At 38.3% G+C, this 16,439-nt stretch overlaps 2 pseudogenes; both read left to right on the top strand.

Moving 5' to 3' along the window:
* Positions 1-6,740: 6,740 nt before the first annotated feature.
* On the top strand, positions 6,741-7,195 carry LOC121760813 (annotated as a pseudogene).
* A 4,438-nt stretch (positions 7,196-11,633) lies between these two features.
* On the top strand, positions 11,634-12,088 carry LOC121760812 (annotated as a pseudogene).
* The last annotated feature ends 4,351 nt before the right edge of the window (positions 12,089-16,439 follow it).

Below are 16,439 nucleotides of genomic sequence, written 5' to 3'. Positions count from 1 at the left end.
TTCAACATAAAAATTTTATATTTTTGTTAAGTTTATATTTAAAATATACTTTATTAGTAGATAGTAATATAAAAAAATATATTTTGGATAATCGAAAATACGACAAAATCTGAACAAAATTTTAAATTTCAATTTGATTCGAATTTCAGATTCAGGATATTTTGGCCACCTCTAGATTGAAATATCAAATGGAATTTTCAATTTCAATGAATAGAGCATGAGTTGGACACCATGTGTACACAAGCAAACACAAACTGTTTTCATCAATAGTAAAATGGCTCCTCATAGAAGCAAGGCAGCTGCGAGCACATCTCATCTTGCTTCCCAATCATTGCTTCCACAAACGCAGTCGCCGCCTCCTCACCACACCCATCAATCTTCCCCTCTCCCAAAACCTCATCATCACCACCTCCGTTTTCTTGCGCCGCAAACGCCTCCTCCAGAAAGAAATCACTCCAGCTAAAGCTCGACGCCTCTTGATTCCCAACGGAGACCTTCGCATTAGTAGTACTATATGATTGATGGGATACGGACTAAACAACTAAACAATAATTGCGAGCCCAATAGCAGTGACGGCCCATCAGCCCAAAACCCAAGAAAGAGTATCAGTTCGGCACAACCAAAGAGTTCGGTCATAGCCTATAGCTCGGTAAAAGTCGACCAATCGAGCTCAACTCTCAGATCGGCAAAAGCTGATATCAGTTCGGCACAACCAAAGAGTCCGGTCACAGCCTATAGCTCGGTAAAAGCCGACCAATCGAGCTCAACTCTCAGATCGGCAAAAGCTGATCGGCAAAGTTCAGCAGTTCGGTCTCAGTATTCGACCGAACAAGGAGATAGTGGACCCATGCAGGATCTCCACGACCTCCATTACACCCACGATCTATTTAGTGGTATTAAGCAGTTATCAACCCCACTACCAGGGCTGCAAACCACGATCTTAGTTCGAATGTATAAATAGAACTTAGATCAGATAGACCAGGGTTAAGCTCTCTAGATCCTGAATCTTATAGCAAATCAGTATTGTAATCTGTAAGCGAGACCAAGCAATACAAATTTGCCCTCTCTTCTTCCCGTGGACGTAGATTTACCTCAGTAAATCGAACCACGTAATTTTCCGTGTTGTGATCGTTTATTACTTGCATTTATTCCCATCAAAAATTCGCCACATCATCACTGGCGCCGTCTGTGGGAAACAGAGAACCAAAACTGTGATAAAAGCGAGTTTTTGATCCTTTTCTACCAAAAAAAAAAAATGCGTACCAGATCACATAATACCCATACTTCCGTCCGTGATGAAGGTGAGGAAGCTAGTCCAGTCCATAGGTCTGGAAAACAGCCTCGGGAGAAATCTGCCTCCAGTTCTCACGGTGAAGGAACAAACCACTCAAAAAGTCATCGCACCGAGCCTCCCCAGCAGCTCGCTTTGAATGAGGCTGTCAAGTTGTTCTTGGCTGAGAAGCAGGATGAGTTCCTAACATTCCTGCAAAAGAGCCAGAAGCCGGAGAAGAAAACAGCGGATTCTCCCTCCCCCTCCAGACATGAAAGTCACTACCGCAGTAGTGTCGCACCTTCCAGGAGAAAGAATCCTCACCACCGACATATTCCTTCTCCTCCTTGTTACCGAAATCACAGGAGAACTCCATCTCCACCATACCGGAGAGATGTCGGATTCGCTATGTATGGAGCGCTGAAGACTCCATTCTCGGATGATATCACCAGAACTCCATTGCCACAGAATTACCGAACTCCGTCAATGACTTATGACGGGTTAGTGGATCCTCATGATTTCCTGGGACGCTATCAGTATAATATGGCGAACCAAGGTCTCAATGAGGTTCACATGTGTAAGCTGTTTCCCGAGCTGCTTATCGGGAACGCAAGAAGGTAGTTTGACAGCCTCCCTCAAGGGAGCATTAGATCTTACAGAGATCTAATGGATGCTTTTCACAGGAGATTCTTCCAGAAAGCGGAAGCCCGAATCACTTCGGCTCAGCTGCTTTCTATACGTCAAGGTCGCGATGAAAAAATTAGCGACTTCATGACGAGATTCCACAAGGAATGCCTACAAGTAGATGATCTCAATGATCTACTTGTCATTTCGGCATTCCAAAATGGAATTCTGCCCGGAGCTCTCTACAGAAAGCTCGTTGAGTGCAGTCCGCAAACAGCTCAAGAGATGTGGGACATTGCTGACCAGTTTTCTCGTGCCGATGAGGCAGACCGTCGAAAACGGTCTTTAGACAGCTCATCCAGAGGAGACAAAAAGAAGCCCGATCATAGCGATCAGGGGCTTCCTCGCCGAACTCCTTTTGAAAGAATTCAAAGGGCACCGGTACAAGGCAGATTGGGACCACGTCTCGATCTTGAGAAACCGCCCGCTCAGTTCGTACCATTGAACAAGTCGAGAGCGAAAATTTTCGAACTGCATTCTGATATGTTCGAAAAACCAAAGCGGATGACGAAATCAGCCACGCGCCGAAGTCAGGATACGTACTGCTCCTACCATCAAGACCACGGTCACGATACCGAGGAGTGCCGAAATTTGGCAGCATGTATTGATGTTCTTGTGAAAGCAGGGACGTTAAAAAAATACCAAAACAAGCTGCCGAAGAAGAATAAGAAACAGAGAGGTGCGAACTGCGCTCCTCAGGATCCTAAAAGGCAACAGGATCCCGAAGACGATGACGAGCCGCAATATGACGGAGTAATCCAGACTATTGACGCTCTCCCAGCCGGGAAGACTAAGTCGTCTCTAAAAGCAGAACGCAGAGGCGTCAATCGAGAGGAGCCTATGCATAAAAGGCTGAAGAAGGAGGAAGTAATCACGTTTTCAGATGCAGATCCCGTCCCGGCCATTTCTCCTCATCAAGACGCGATTGTCATTCAGGCCGGAGTGGCAAACAAACTGATCCACAGAGTGTTTGTGGATACAGGAGCGTCGGTTAGCATTCTTTTTAAAGAATGTTTTGATAAACTGGAAGTGGATCCAGCTCGGCTCAGTCCGGCCCCACTTCCTCTGAAAAGTTTCGCCCAGGAAGACACCCGCCCTGAAGGTACTATCAGCCTTCCGATTACGGTGGGAAGAGCGCCTACTAGCTCCAGTACGATGATCGAGTTTTTTGTGGTAAAAGCTCGGTCCCCGTATAACATCATCCTGGGAAGAGACTGGCTCAACACAGTTCGGGCCATTTGCTCTACTTATCACCTCACAATCAAGATCCCCACTAAAGGAGGGATTGCAGTCATCCGAGGTGATCAAAAGAGAGCAAAAGAATGTTTGCAGATTGCGCTTAAAAGTGCCGAGCAATCAGATCGGCACCATCAAGCATAGCAATCACAGCAGCCGGAGTCAGAGGCAGGAGAAATGACCGAAGTCACACCGGAGCCGAACTCGATGACAGTTCAGTTATACGAAGATGATCCATCCAGAACGGTCAAGATCGGTTTCGCGGGAACACCTCTGCTCCGGGAAAAGACCATCCAGCTCCTCAAAGAGTACAAAGATGTCTTTGCGTGGTCTCCGTTGGACATGACCGGAGTGTCTTCCGAGGTAATTACACATCGGTTAAATATTGATCCCTCAGTCCGGCCTATAAAACAGAAGCAAAGACTCTTTGCGGCAGAAAGAAATCAAGTCATCCATGACGAAGTCCGCCAATTACTGAAAGCGGATGTATTATTCGAAGTAAAATATCCTTCTTGGGTGGCCAATCCTGTGATGATCAAGAAAAAAGAAGGATGGCGGATGTGCATAGATTTTACCGATCTAAATAAGCACTGTCCTAAAGATTGCTACCCCCTTCCGAACATAGATAAAAAAGTAGAAGCTTTGATAGGCTTCGAAATTTTCTGTTTTCTTGATTTGTATAAAGGATACCACCAAGTTTTAATGGATGAGAATGATGCTTCAAAAACGGCTTTCATTACTGACTTCGGCATTTTTGCTTATAAAAAGATGCCATTCGGTTTAAAGAATGCCGGAGCCACATATCAAAGGATGGTAGACAAGCTATTTCGGCACCTGATCGGAAAAGAGGTTGAAGTCTATGTTGACGACATAGTTGTTAAAAGTAGAAGCACTTCGGATTACGAAGACAATCTCAAATCAACTCTCGACGTGCTCAAAAAAGCCAACCTCAAACTCAATCCCCAAAAATGTACCTTTTTGGTAGATTCGGGAAAGTTTCTGGGTTGTTGGGTTTCAAAGGACGGACTCAAGGCAAATCCCCTAAAGGTTCAAGTTGTTCAGAACATGGCAATGCCGAAGTCCATACATGATGTGCAAAGGCTAACTGGATGTCTAGCCGCACTGAATAGATTCCTTTCCCAAGCAGCCGAAAAGCAACTGCCGTTCTTCAATGTTTTGAAGAAGGCACCAAAGTTTGAGTGGGGAGCCGAACAGAAAAAGGCTTTTGACGAACTCAAAAGTTATTTAACCGAACTCCCTATTCTCTCTGCTCCAACAGATGCCGAAGTGATATTCTTATATTTAGCGGCATCAGATCAAACCATTAGCGCGGTACTTGTACGAGAAGAAGGCCTAAAGCAGCGTCCTATCTACTTTACAAGCCGAGCATTAAGAGGTCCCGAAACAAGGTATCAACCACTGGAAAAAATTGCTCTGGCATTAGTAAATGCAGCAAGGAGACTGCGGCCATATTTCTATGCTCACAAGGTATGCGTCTTAACCGATCTTCCACTTCGGCAAGTTTTGACTAAGCCTGAAGCATCAGGCAGAATTGCCAAGTGGGCCATAGAGTTGGGAGAACATTCAATAGAATATCTACCTCGGAAAGCCATCAAGGGACAAGCCTTGGCAGATTTTCTGGTAGAGGCAAAGTTCGATCAAGCAATCCCTATTATTGCCGAACAGAAAAGCCCTACCAATGATGAACCAACACAGCCCCAGGAACCCGAAGTAGAGCCACCGGACTGTTGGATTGGATTCGTAGATGGAGCTTCGAATAAGACGGGAAGTGGAGCTGGTATTCTACTTATCGCTCCCGACGGACACGAGGTAACTTATTCACTTCGGTTCTTATTCCCAACCACTAATAACGAAGCCGAATACGAAGCCCTTCTTGCCGGACTTCGGTTAGCGCAAAGTCTATTTATCAAATCTCTCAAAATCCATTGTGATTCACAAGTCATAGTGAATCACATGTTGGGTACAAGTGAAGCCCGAGATGAAAGGATGAAAAAATACTTGGACAAAGCGCAAAGCATTAGCCGAAGTTTCTCTTATTTTCGGATAATCCGCATTCCCAGAGCGGAAAATGGCCGAGCAGATACTTTAAGCAAGTTAGCCTCATATCCGAGCTCAAAAGTGGAGGAATTACCGCACAGAAGCATTGATGATGCTGAGGTACTTTCAGTAACCAGCTCGCCGAACTGGATGACGCCAATATCAAAGTATCTAGATCAAGGACAACTGCCCGAGGATAAGAGAGAAGCTCGGAAAATCACATGCCGAGCACTTCGGTATGAACTTCATGAAGGAGTCCTATATAGAAAGTCCTACCTTCAACCGTTATTGCGATGTGTAGGACCAGAAGAGACGGACTACATCCTTAGAGAAGTTCATGAAGGATCGTGCGGCAGCCACATCGGAGCTAGAGCTTTAGCTAAAAAAGTTCTGAGATGGGGATATTATTGGCCAACTTTGGTACAAGAAGCAGTATAGCTCGTTAAGAAATGTACGAAGTGCCAAATCCATGCAAATATCCCAAGGATGCCGCAGACCGATCTATGTGCTATGCAAAGCCCTTGGCCTTTTATGCAATGGGGCATAGACATAGTAGGACCACTACCACAAGCTCCTCGGCAAATGAAATTCTTGATCATTGCCGTGGACTACTTCACAAAGTGGGTGGAGGCTGAACCATTAGCTACGATAACGAGCTCGAAGGCATTGGATTTTGTTTGGAAGAACATAGTTTGCCGATTTGGCATACCCCATATCCTCATTTTGGATAATGGGACTCAGTTCACCGACAAGACATTCAAGAATTGGTGCCAAGAGTTGAATATTCAACAGCGGTTCACTTCGGTCTCTCACCCACAAGCAAACGGACAAACGGAAGTAACAAACCGTATTTTGGTGAAAGGATTAAAAGCTCGGTTAGAACAAGCCAAAGGACAATGGGTAGAAAATCTTCCTCAAGTCCTATGGTCTTACCGAACTACACCAAAAACCTCCAACGGTGAAACTCCGTACAGTCTAGTGTACGGCACTGAAGCCGTAATTCCGGTTGAGATCGGCATACCCAGCCCCCGAACACTCAATTTCTCAACAGAACTGAATGATGACGGACTGAGAGCCGAACTAGATCTTGCCGAAGAAAGAAGAGAACTGGCCTGCATAAAAGTAGCCAAGTACAAGGAGCAAGTAACCCGGTATTATAACCAAAGGGTGAAAAAGCTGCAGTTTCAAGTGGGAGATCTCGTATTGAGAAACAATGAAGTAAGCCGAGCAGAAAAGCTGGGCAAACTTGAACCCACATGGGAAGGTCCGTATCGGGTGTCAGAAGTCCCTAACATTTGGTCATTTTATCTTTTTGGTCCAAAACTTTATCTTTTGGATGTTTTGGTCCTGCACATACGAAAATTTGATCTTTTTGGTCCTAAACTAACAGATCCGTCAAATATTTAACGGTGCCTCCAAATTAATTCCCCATTCCAATTCCCCCAAATCAAATTCCCCCAATTCCAACGATCGGTGCCCTAATTTCGCAGCGATGTGCAGCAGCAACGTGGAGGCCGGCTTCGCGAAGCTGCAAGGCGAGGATTTTGAGTACTTCCAGCGCCGCCGCTTCGCCTTCGAAGTGCTCGACAAAAACGGCTGCTTCGTCGAAGGCGTCCTCCACCTCCCCGGCAACCCGCCGGTGAAGCTCGATTCCAAATATCTTCTGCAAATCGGCGATAAAGAGTTCTACTTCCTGCTTCCCGTCAGGAGCATTCTCGGCGGCCCCATCGGCGGCGCAGCATAATTTGGGGATGCCGCCGCCCGGGGTAGGGCTTGGGAAGAAGGGGAGAGGAAGAGGGGAGTATTATGAGGACGAGTATAATGAGGAGGATGGCGGAGCTGGAGGGGAGGAGGATCGACGCCGGCATTGATGGCTCCGGTGGCGGCGGTTACAGTTACGGCTCCGGTGGGAAAGCCGGTGGGTCAGAGAAATTCGTGTTCTTGTAATAAACGTTAACTTGTTGAATTGATATGGTCTATCTATCTACTGAGGCAGAGATGCAATGTCTCTTTACTATATAAGAGCATTCATCAGTCGCAACGGTTCTGTCTGATCTATGTGGTCCTGGGGATTGGATGCCGATGGAGAAACTTCACACAGACAATTTTGTGTTTTAATATATTTGTTTTGTATTTTAAAATGATAATGTCTAATATAAATGATAATGTCTAATATAATAATTAAAGATATAATTTGAGAGTTAATAATCTTACTTAAAGATGGTAAATGGGTCAAAATCAGACTTAAATATGTTGACCGTTAAATATTTGACGGATCTGTTAGTTTAGGACCAAAATGATCAAATTTTCATATGTGCAGGACCAAAACATCCAAAAGATAAAGTTTTGGACCAAAAAGATAAAATGACCAAATGTTAGGGACCAATTTGGGCCTTTAGTCTTATTTTAATGGTGCAAAGAGCACCATAATCAGGTTTGAATTGGGTGAAGTATAGATTTGAGCTAAGTATGTTGCATGATTCTCACAACTTGCATGAGAGATTGAGAGGTAGTGGAAAATGAAATGATAACTGGCTGTGTAGTTAATTTAATATGATTAGTTATAAGGATTACTTATCTAAACCAAGAACAAAAGATCACAGGTCAAGAAAATATCACAGCTTATGCATGAATGAAGTATTATAGTACTCCTACACAATAGTGTTTATGTCCCATTAGATGACAATCATGTTGCAATCAATATTGAAGACCCTAATGCATACAAGCAAAAATGGAGCCTGGACCCTAATGCATACAAGCAAAAATGGAGCCTGGATCTTGACGTTGGGAGACACAAATCATTATAGTATATTTTTTGTTGTCGATTTTTTCATAAAAAGGTATAGTAGCATCAGAGATTATTGACTGGTAGTCGATCTCTAAACCTCTCACATAATAAACCTATGAGCAAACCAAATTTAGTAGCCCTGAGGGCTAGTTTGATATGTTGGTTGGGTTATGCATAGGTTAGATATATATTTCAAATTATTGGGCCTAGCATGAGGGCCCAAGATATTTCATTAACTCATGTTTGATACACAACTAGTGTTAACACCCGTGCTATGCACGGTACAAAAGATTTTCAAATAATAAAGATATATTAATAGATAAATATATTAAAATAAAAAAATATAGAGTAAATAATATAAAAATATATTTACAGATAATAATATAAACTAATTATAAAAATTATTCATAACATTATAAAAAATTAAAAATATTATAAACAATAATAAAAATAAATTTGTACTTCTCTCGACATACTCTAAATGAAACTTTTCATACTCATCATACATTGTATATAATTTTAATATATGAGTGTAGTAATATTAAATAAAAGAAATAACAAAATAGGAGATGTGTGGATGAAATAGAATAAGATATACTAATAAAGGAAAATGTTCTACTAAATTCAAAAGAAAAAAAATCAAATAATTTGAACGAATGAATAGTTCATGATTTCGTTCGATCAACAAAACATAGGTATTTATAAGTGCAAACAAAAAAACTTATAAAAACAACAACAAACATTCATAAATTTTGAATAAGTTATTTGTAAACCACATTAATAGTAAAATCACTCGACTATCATTTTCATCTCCACAAACTAAAATTTTCAGACCTTCACTGCTCGTGACTTTAGATATAGCAACATACAATTGTCCACAACTGAAGACAGATTTTTTCAAAAAGGGTTACACGTTGTGTCAATTTTAATTCGCTAATTTTTTTCATCGATACAAAGAAATAGAGTATTAATAAAATTAAACGGTTTCATAAATAAATATTTCTTTAAAAAATAGATTAAAGTACTATAATTCAACCACACTTTAAATATTATAAAATTAATTATTAAAGTTAAATTTTATTATAAATAGTGACAATTAGTAAGTGATGTTCAAAACATTACATCCATCAAGATAGAATACTAATATCATAAATCAATAAATTATAGTAATAGTTATAATATGTAGAAAACTTCTTGGTAAACATTATAAGAGAATCAGAAGAAAGCGTCGACCTCGTCATTGTAGACTAAATTTTCTGTTACTTTTGAAAATACAACATACAATTGACCATGACCAAAAATATATCTTTTAAAAAATATATCTATTTACATGATCGAGTATTTGGATTCAATATTGGTTCCTGCCTTTGAAACTTTTTGTTATTGTTGGAGATCATTCCCAGCAAAAACTATTGAGATTATGTTTATCTTGAAAGAGAAAGTTCTTCCTGTGTTGTTGGATATTGCTGAAGTTGCAATGATTTTTTAAAAAGTACTGAATTCAGTTTAATTAGATTATTGTTTACCTCATGAATATTGGTTTGAATTCAGTATTTCTCCCCATCTATGCCCAAATACTGCAGAGTTCTACTCCACTGTCCACATCAATCACTGTAAATCACAACTAAAGTACATTTAGCAACCAACCAAAACAAAATCACACATACACAATTACATACACTCATGCAACAAACAAACACACACCTTTGCAAAAATAAAGAACATATAGATTCCATTGTTAACACTTATATATCACCTCAATTCTAACTTTTTTTTATTAATGTGCAGTTAGTTAGCATCTTTGAGACCTTTGGAGAACATGTTTTATCATAGTTATAAGCCAACTAAAATACCTAATCTCAGTATAAGCCCACTTTCAAACTTGAAAAGTTGGATAAACTGTTAGGTCATCTTGGTTTATGTTATTTTCAAAAGATTTAAATTTTGAAGTTCAGGGTTTAGAGTAGTCCTCAGTGTTTTCTTAAATTTTATTCTTTATAAGCTATACATTATCTCCTTTCTGTTTCTGGATTCACATATTCCTCCTGAAGCAATGAAGAAGCTAAAGAAATCTGTGATACTTAAGAGTTTTGCATCCCAACTGTTAACAGTTCCAAATTTATGCAAAAAACAAAGATGAGCATTCATATACCTGCTACTGAAATTTTACAAGCTTTTTCACTCCAAAATTTCTCTTGAATAAGTTCTCAATCTTTCTGAATTAATTTTACTGCCAAAGCCTCCACCTTGGAATGATAAGGCAACATGTAGCTTGCATCTCTGGGGCTGAACTTAAACCCTTTCCTTTCTGTCTCCGTAGCTGGAATCTCTATCCTTAGATATTCGTGGCTGATAGAGACCTTATTTCAGCACCACTTCGCCATTCACGATTTAGATCTACCGCTTCCTTGAATCACTCAGGACATCGGCCCCTTCCGATTCCCTCCCCACCAGCCTATGCATCTCCAAATTAGTTAGCTTTAGCTAAAAAAGTTCTGAGATGGGGATATTATTGGCCAACTTTGGTACAAGAAGCAGTATAGCTCGTTAAGAAATGTACGAAGTGCCAAATCCATGCAAATATCCCAAGGATGCCGCAGACCGATCTATGTGCTATGCAAAGCCCTTGGCCTTTTATGCAATGGGGCATAGACATAGTAGGACCACTACCACAAGCTCCTCGGCAAATGAAATTCTTGATCGTTGCCGTGGACTACTTCACAAAGTGGGTGGAGGCTGAACCATTAGCTACGATAACGAGCTCGAAGGCATTGGATTTTGTTTGGAAGAACATAGTTTGCCGATTTGGCATACCCCATATCCTCATTTTGGATAATGGGACTCAGTTCACCGACAAGACATTCAAGAATTGGTGCCAAGAGTTGAATATTCAACAGCGGTTCACTTCGGTCTCTCACCCACAAGCAAACGGACAAACGGAAGTAACAAACCGTATTTTGGTGAAAGGATTAAAAGCTCGGTTAGAACAAGCCAAAGGACAATGGGTAGAAAATCTTCCTCAAGTCCTATGGTCTTACCGAACTACACCAAAAACCTCCAACGGTGAAACTCCGTACAGTCTAGTGTACGGCACTGAAGCCGTAATTCCGGTTGAGATCGGCATACCCAGCCCCCGAACACTCAATTTCTCAACAGAACTGAATGATGACGGACTGAGAGCCGAACTAGATCTTGCCGAAGAAAGAAGAGAACTGGCCTGCATAAAAGTAGCCAAGTACAAGGAGCAAGTAACCCGGTATTATAACCAAAGGGTGAAAAAGCTGCAGTTTCAAGTGGGAGATCTCGTATTGAGAAACAATGAAGTAAGCCGAGCAGAAAAGCTGGGCAAACTTGAACCCACATGGGAAGGTCCGTATCGGGTGTCAGAAGTCCCTAACATTTGGTCATTTTATCTTTTTGGTCCAAAACTTTATCTTTTGGATGTTTTGGTCCTGCACATACGAAAATTTGATCTTTTTGGTCCTAAACTAACAGATCCGTCAAATATTTAACGGTGCCTCCAAATTAATTCCTCATTCCAATTCCCCCAAATCAAATTCCCCCAATTCCAACGATCGGTGCCCTAATTTCGCAGCGATGTGCAGCAGCAACGTGGAGGCCGGCTTCGCGAAGCTGCAAGGCGAGGATTTTGAGTACTTCCAGCGCCGCCGCTTCGCCTTCGAAGTGCTCGACAAAAACGGCTGCTTCGTCGAAGGCGTCCTCCACCTCCCCGGCAACCCGCCGGTGAAGCTCGATTCCAAATATCTTCTGCAAATCGGCGATAAAGAGTTCTACTTCCTGCTTCCCGTCAGGAGCATTCTCGGCGGCCCCATCGGCGGCGCAGCATAATTTGGGGATGCCGCCGCCCGGGGTAGGGCTTGGGAAGAAGGGGAGAGGAAGAGGGGAGTATTATGAGGACGAGTATAATGAGGAGGATGGCGGAGCTGGAGGGGAGGAGGATCGACGCCGGCATTGATGGCTCCGGTGGCGGCGGTTACAGTTACGGCTCCGGTGGGAAAGCCGGTGGGTCAGAGAAATTCGTGTTCTTGTAATAAACGTTAACTTGTTGAATTGATATGGTCTATCTATCTACTGAGGCAGAGATGCAATGTCTCTTTACTATATAAGAGCATTCATCAGTCGCAACGGTTCTGTCTGATCTATGTGGTCCTGGGGATTGGATGCCGATGGAGAAACTTCACACAGACAATTTTGTGTTTTAATATATTTGTTTTGTATTTTAAAATGATAATGTCTAATATAAATGATAATGTCTAATATAATAATTAAAGATATAATTTGAGAGTTAATAATCTTACTTAAAGATGGTAAATGGGTCAAAATCAGACTTAAATATGTTGACCGTTAAATATTTGACGGATCTGTTAGTTTAGGACCAAAATGATCAAATTTTCATATGTGCAGGACCAAAACATCCAAAAGATAAAGTTTTGGACCAAAAAGATAAAATGACCAAATGTTAGGGACCAATTTGGGCCTTTAGTCTTATTTTAATGGTGCAAAGAGCACCATAATCAGGTTTGAATTGGGTGAAGTATAGATTTGAGCTAAGTATGTTGCATGATTCTCACAACTTGCATGAGAGATTGAGAGGTAGTGGAAAATGAAATGATAACTGGCTGTGTAGTTAATTTAATATGATTAGTTATAAGGATTACTTATCTAAACCAAGAACAAAAGATCACAGGTCAAGAAAATATCACAGCTTATGCATGAATGAAGTATTATAGTACTCCTACACAATAGTGTTTATGTCCCATTAGATGACAATCATGTTGCAATCAATATTGAAGACCCTAATGCATACAAGCAAAAATGGAGCCTGGACCCTAATGCATACAAGCAAAAATGGAGCCTGGATCTTGACGTTGGGAGACACAAATCATTATAGTATATTTTTTGTTGTCGATTTTTTCATAAAAAGGTATAGTAGCATCAGAGATTATTGACTGGTAGTCGATCTCTAAACCTCTCACATAATAAACCTATGAGCAAACCAAATTTAGTAGCCCTGAGGGCTAGTTTGATATGTTGGTTGGGTTATGCATAGGTTAGATATATATTTCAAATTATTGGGCCTAGCATGAGGGCCCAAGATATTTCATTAACTCATGTTTGATACACAACTAGTGTTAACACCCGTGCTATGCACGGTACAAAAGATTTTCAAATAATAAAGATATATTAATAGATAAATATATTAAAATAAAAAAATATAGAGTAAATAATATAAAAATATATTTACAGATAATAATATAAACTAATTATAAAAATTATTCATAACATTATAAAAAATTAAAAATATTATAAACAATAATAAAAATAAATTTGTACTTCTCTCGACATACTCTAAATGAAACTTTTCATACTCATCATACATTGTATATAATTTTAATATATGAGTGTAGTAATATTAAATAAAAGAAATAACAAAATAGGAGATGTGTGGATGAAATAGAATAAGATATACTAATAAAGGAAAATGTTCTACTAAATTCAAAAGAAAAAAAATCAAATAATTTGAACGAATGAATAGTTCATGATTTCGTTCGATCAACAAAACATAGGTATTTATAAGTGCAAACAAAAAAACTTATAAAAACAACAACAAACATTCATAAATTTTGAATAAGTTATTTGTAAACCACATTAATAGTAAAATCACTCGACTATCATTTTCATCTCCACAAACTAAAATTTTCAGACCTTCACTGCTCGTGACTTTAGATATAGCAACATACAATTGTCCACAACTGAAGACAGATTTTTTCAAAAAGGGTTACACGTTGTGTCAATTTTAATTCGCTAATTTTTTTCATCGATACAAAGAAATAGAGTATTAATAAAATTAAACGGTTTCATAAATAAATATTTCTTTAAAAAATAGATTAAAGTACTATAATTCAACCACACTTTAAATATTATAAAATTAATTATTAAAGTTAAATTTTATTATAAATAGTGACAATTAGTAAGTGATGTTCAAAACATTACATCCATCAAGATAGAATACTAATATCATAAATCAATAAATTATAGTAATAGTTATAATATGTAGAAAACTTCTTGGTAAACATTATAAGAGAATCAGAAGAAAGCGTCGACCTCGTCATTGTAGACTAAATTTTCTGTTACTTTTGAAAATACAACATACAATTGACCATGACCAAAAATATATCTTTTAAAAAATAGACTAACAGGAGCAAACTAACACCGAAATAAAATTTTCACAATCAATATATTATTCATTTTAGCCAAATTTTAAAAAATTAATATATGATAATTTATTCAAATATTATAATATTTTGAGAAGCCTAAAAAATCAAAATATATGAAAATATTATAATATATTTTTAATTTTTTTTATTCAATAAAAACTTGATGGAGTAAATGATGAACTATATTCACTAAATAATAAACTAAATGAACGTATGTTATGGAGTAATTTTTCACATTTATTATATATCGAATTTACTTCAACTGAAGGATAATTATGTCATAACACATTATGAAGTAATAAACTAATGGAATGAAGTAATAGCATGACTGAATGAAGTAATAAACTAATGGAATGAAGTAATAGCATGACTGAATGAAGTAATAAGTTCATTACTACTATTTGACGTTTAACATAGTTAACATTGTATTTCAATAAAATGTCATATTTACTTCATTACTAACGTTCATTTGGTTCATTATTTATTGAATATAGTTCATTACTACCGTTTAACGTTTAACACTAAAATTTGTTGTATCATTGATGTATTTCAATAACATGTCAAAATTACTTCATAACATACGTTCATTTAGTTTATTATTTAATCCGGCAAGTTTTTATTGAATAAAAAAATTAACTTTTTTTTAAAAAAATTTTAAAAAATAAAAAAATATTAAATTTTTTAAAATAAAAAAAATTAAAAATAAAATAATTATAAAAAAAGTTTTTATTGAATAAAATATTAAATTAATTGTAAATTAATCCTAACCACAAGATTAAGAAAATGGATGGCCCTTATTTAGTCTCTAGTTCAGTCTTTAAGAAGGATTTGACATTGATCACAACTCTTATATAAATTTCATTAAATATAAATGAAAAATCTATAAATATTAAACAATATACCAAATAGTAATAAAAAATAATAAATGAACATATAAATTTAATTACTTAATTCAATAGAATTTAATTTAAAAAATATATACAAAGTCCAAAAATATTTGAACAAATCAATTATAATTCCTAAACTCTAGAAAACTTTTTAGTAAATAATATAATAACAAATCAAAAGTAACATCAACCTCGTCTAAACTAAAATCTCATGACTCTTGAAAATATAATTTGCAACTTACCATGACTAAAAATAGGTCTTCTTTTAGAAATTGACCAACGTGAGTAAGTGATTGGCAAAATAAAATTTCCACTATCAATATATTCACTTAAATCAATAAAAAAACCAACCACACTTAATTTACTAAATAATAGTCAAAAAAATTTCATTTGTAAATATAGAATAATAATATCATGATTCAATAAATGATAGTTCAATAAATGATAGCTTTAAGACATAATATTAGAATCCAACACACAACTTAAAAATTTATTTTAAAAAGGGTACTACTAATTAATTCTACACTAAAATATAAAGTTCAATACACTAAAATTCCAAACTAAAGCCCAATAGTATAAACTAATAGCCCAATGGTTTACATGGAGTAAAATAATTCAAACCCTACGCGTCGCGCCGCTTTGTCTCCATCTTCCTCTTCTTCTCTCTTTTCTTTGCTCAAACGCCACAATCCCCACTGATTTCCCCTTCTCCGGTCGCCCGCGCCGCCATCCACTTCTCCCTTCTGACATCGACGTTTGCCTTCTCCAGCCACCATCGTAACTCTATGGGGTCTCCGCTGTTTCCTCTATTTGTGGGTTTCCGATTTGCGCCGACCGAGCCTCTGAATCTGACAGCCGTGGTTGCAGCGTCTACATCCAACCTCTGAATGCGTCCTCCGGTGGCCGTCGATGCTGCTCCAGGTCGAGACCGTCACTGACCTTTCGGCTCCCTCTTCCTTCTCCTTTCTCTATGTTTCTCTATCTGTGTTTCATTTTGCAGACTCAATCACAAAATTAGTCCACCGAATCCAGATTCTAGTCCATCTATTTAAAAGTGTTTCAAATCTTCTTTAAGAAGCTTGCTTTTGGTTGGACTATTTGAGAAGGCAATATTGCAGCTGCTTTTTTCTATCCAATAGTTGCATTTCTCAAAATGACCAAAAGGGCAAACAAAATAGCTTTACACTTTCCCGCCAAAAAGGGCAAATAAGTCTTTTCATTAAACTGCCACTTTAGATTATGATAGATGTCCCCTCTCTAACTCATGTTTGGCCGAG

This window comes from Salvia splendens, chromosome 13 (genome assembly GCF_004379255.2).
Source record: "Salvia splendens isolate huo1 chromosome 13, SspV2, whole genome shotgun sequence".
NCBI classification, from domain to species: domain Eukaryota; kingdom Viridiplantae; phylum Streptophyta; class Magnoliopsida; order Lamiales; family Lamiaceae; genus Salvia; species Salvia splendens.
Note: the sequence above shows the minus strand (reverse complement) of the source record. Positions and strands in the feature narration are given on the sequence as shown.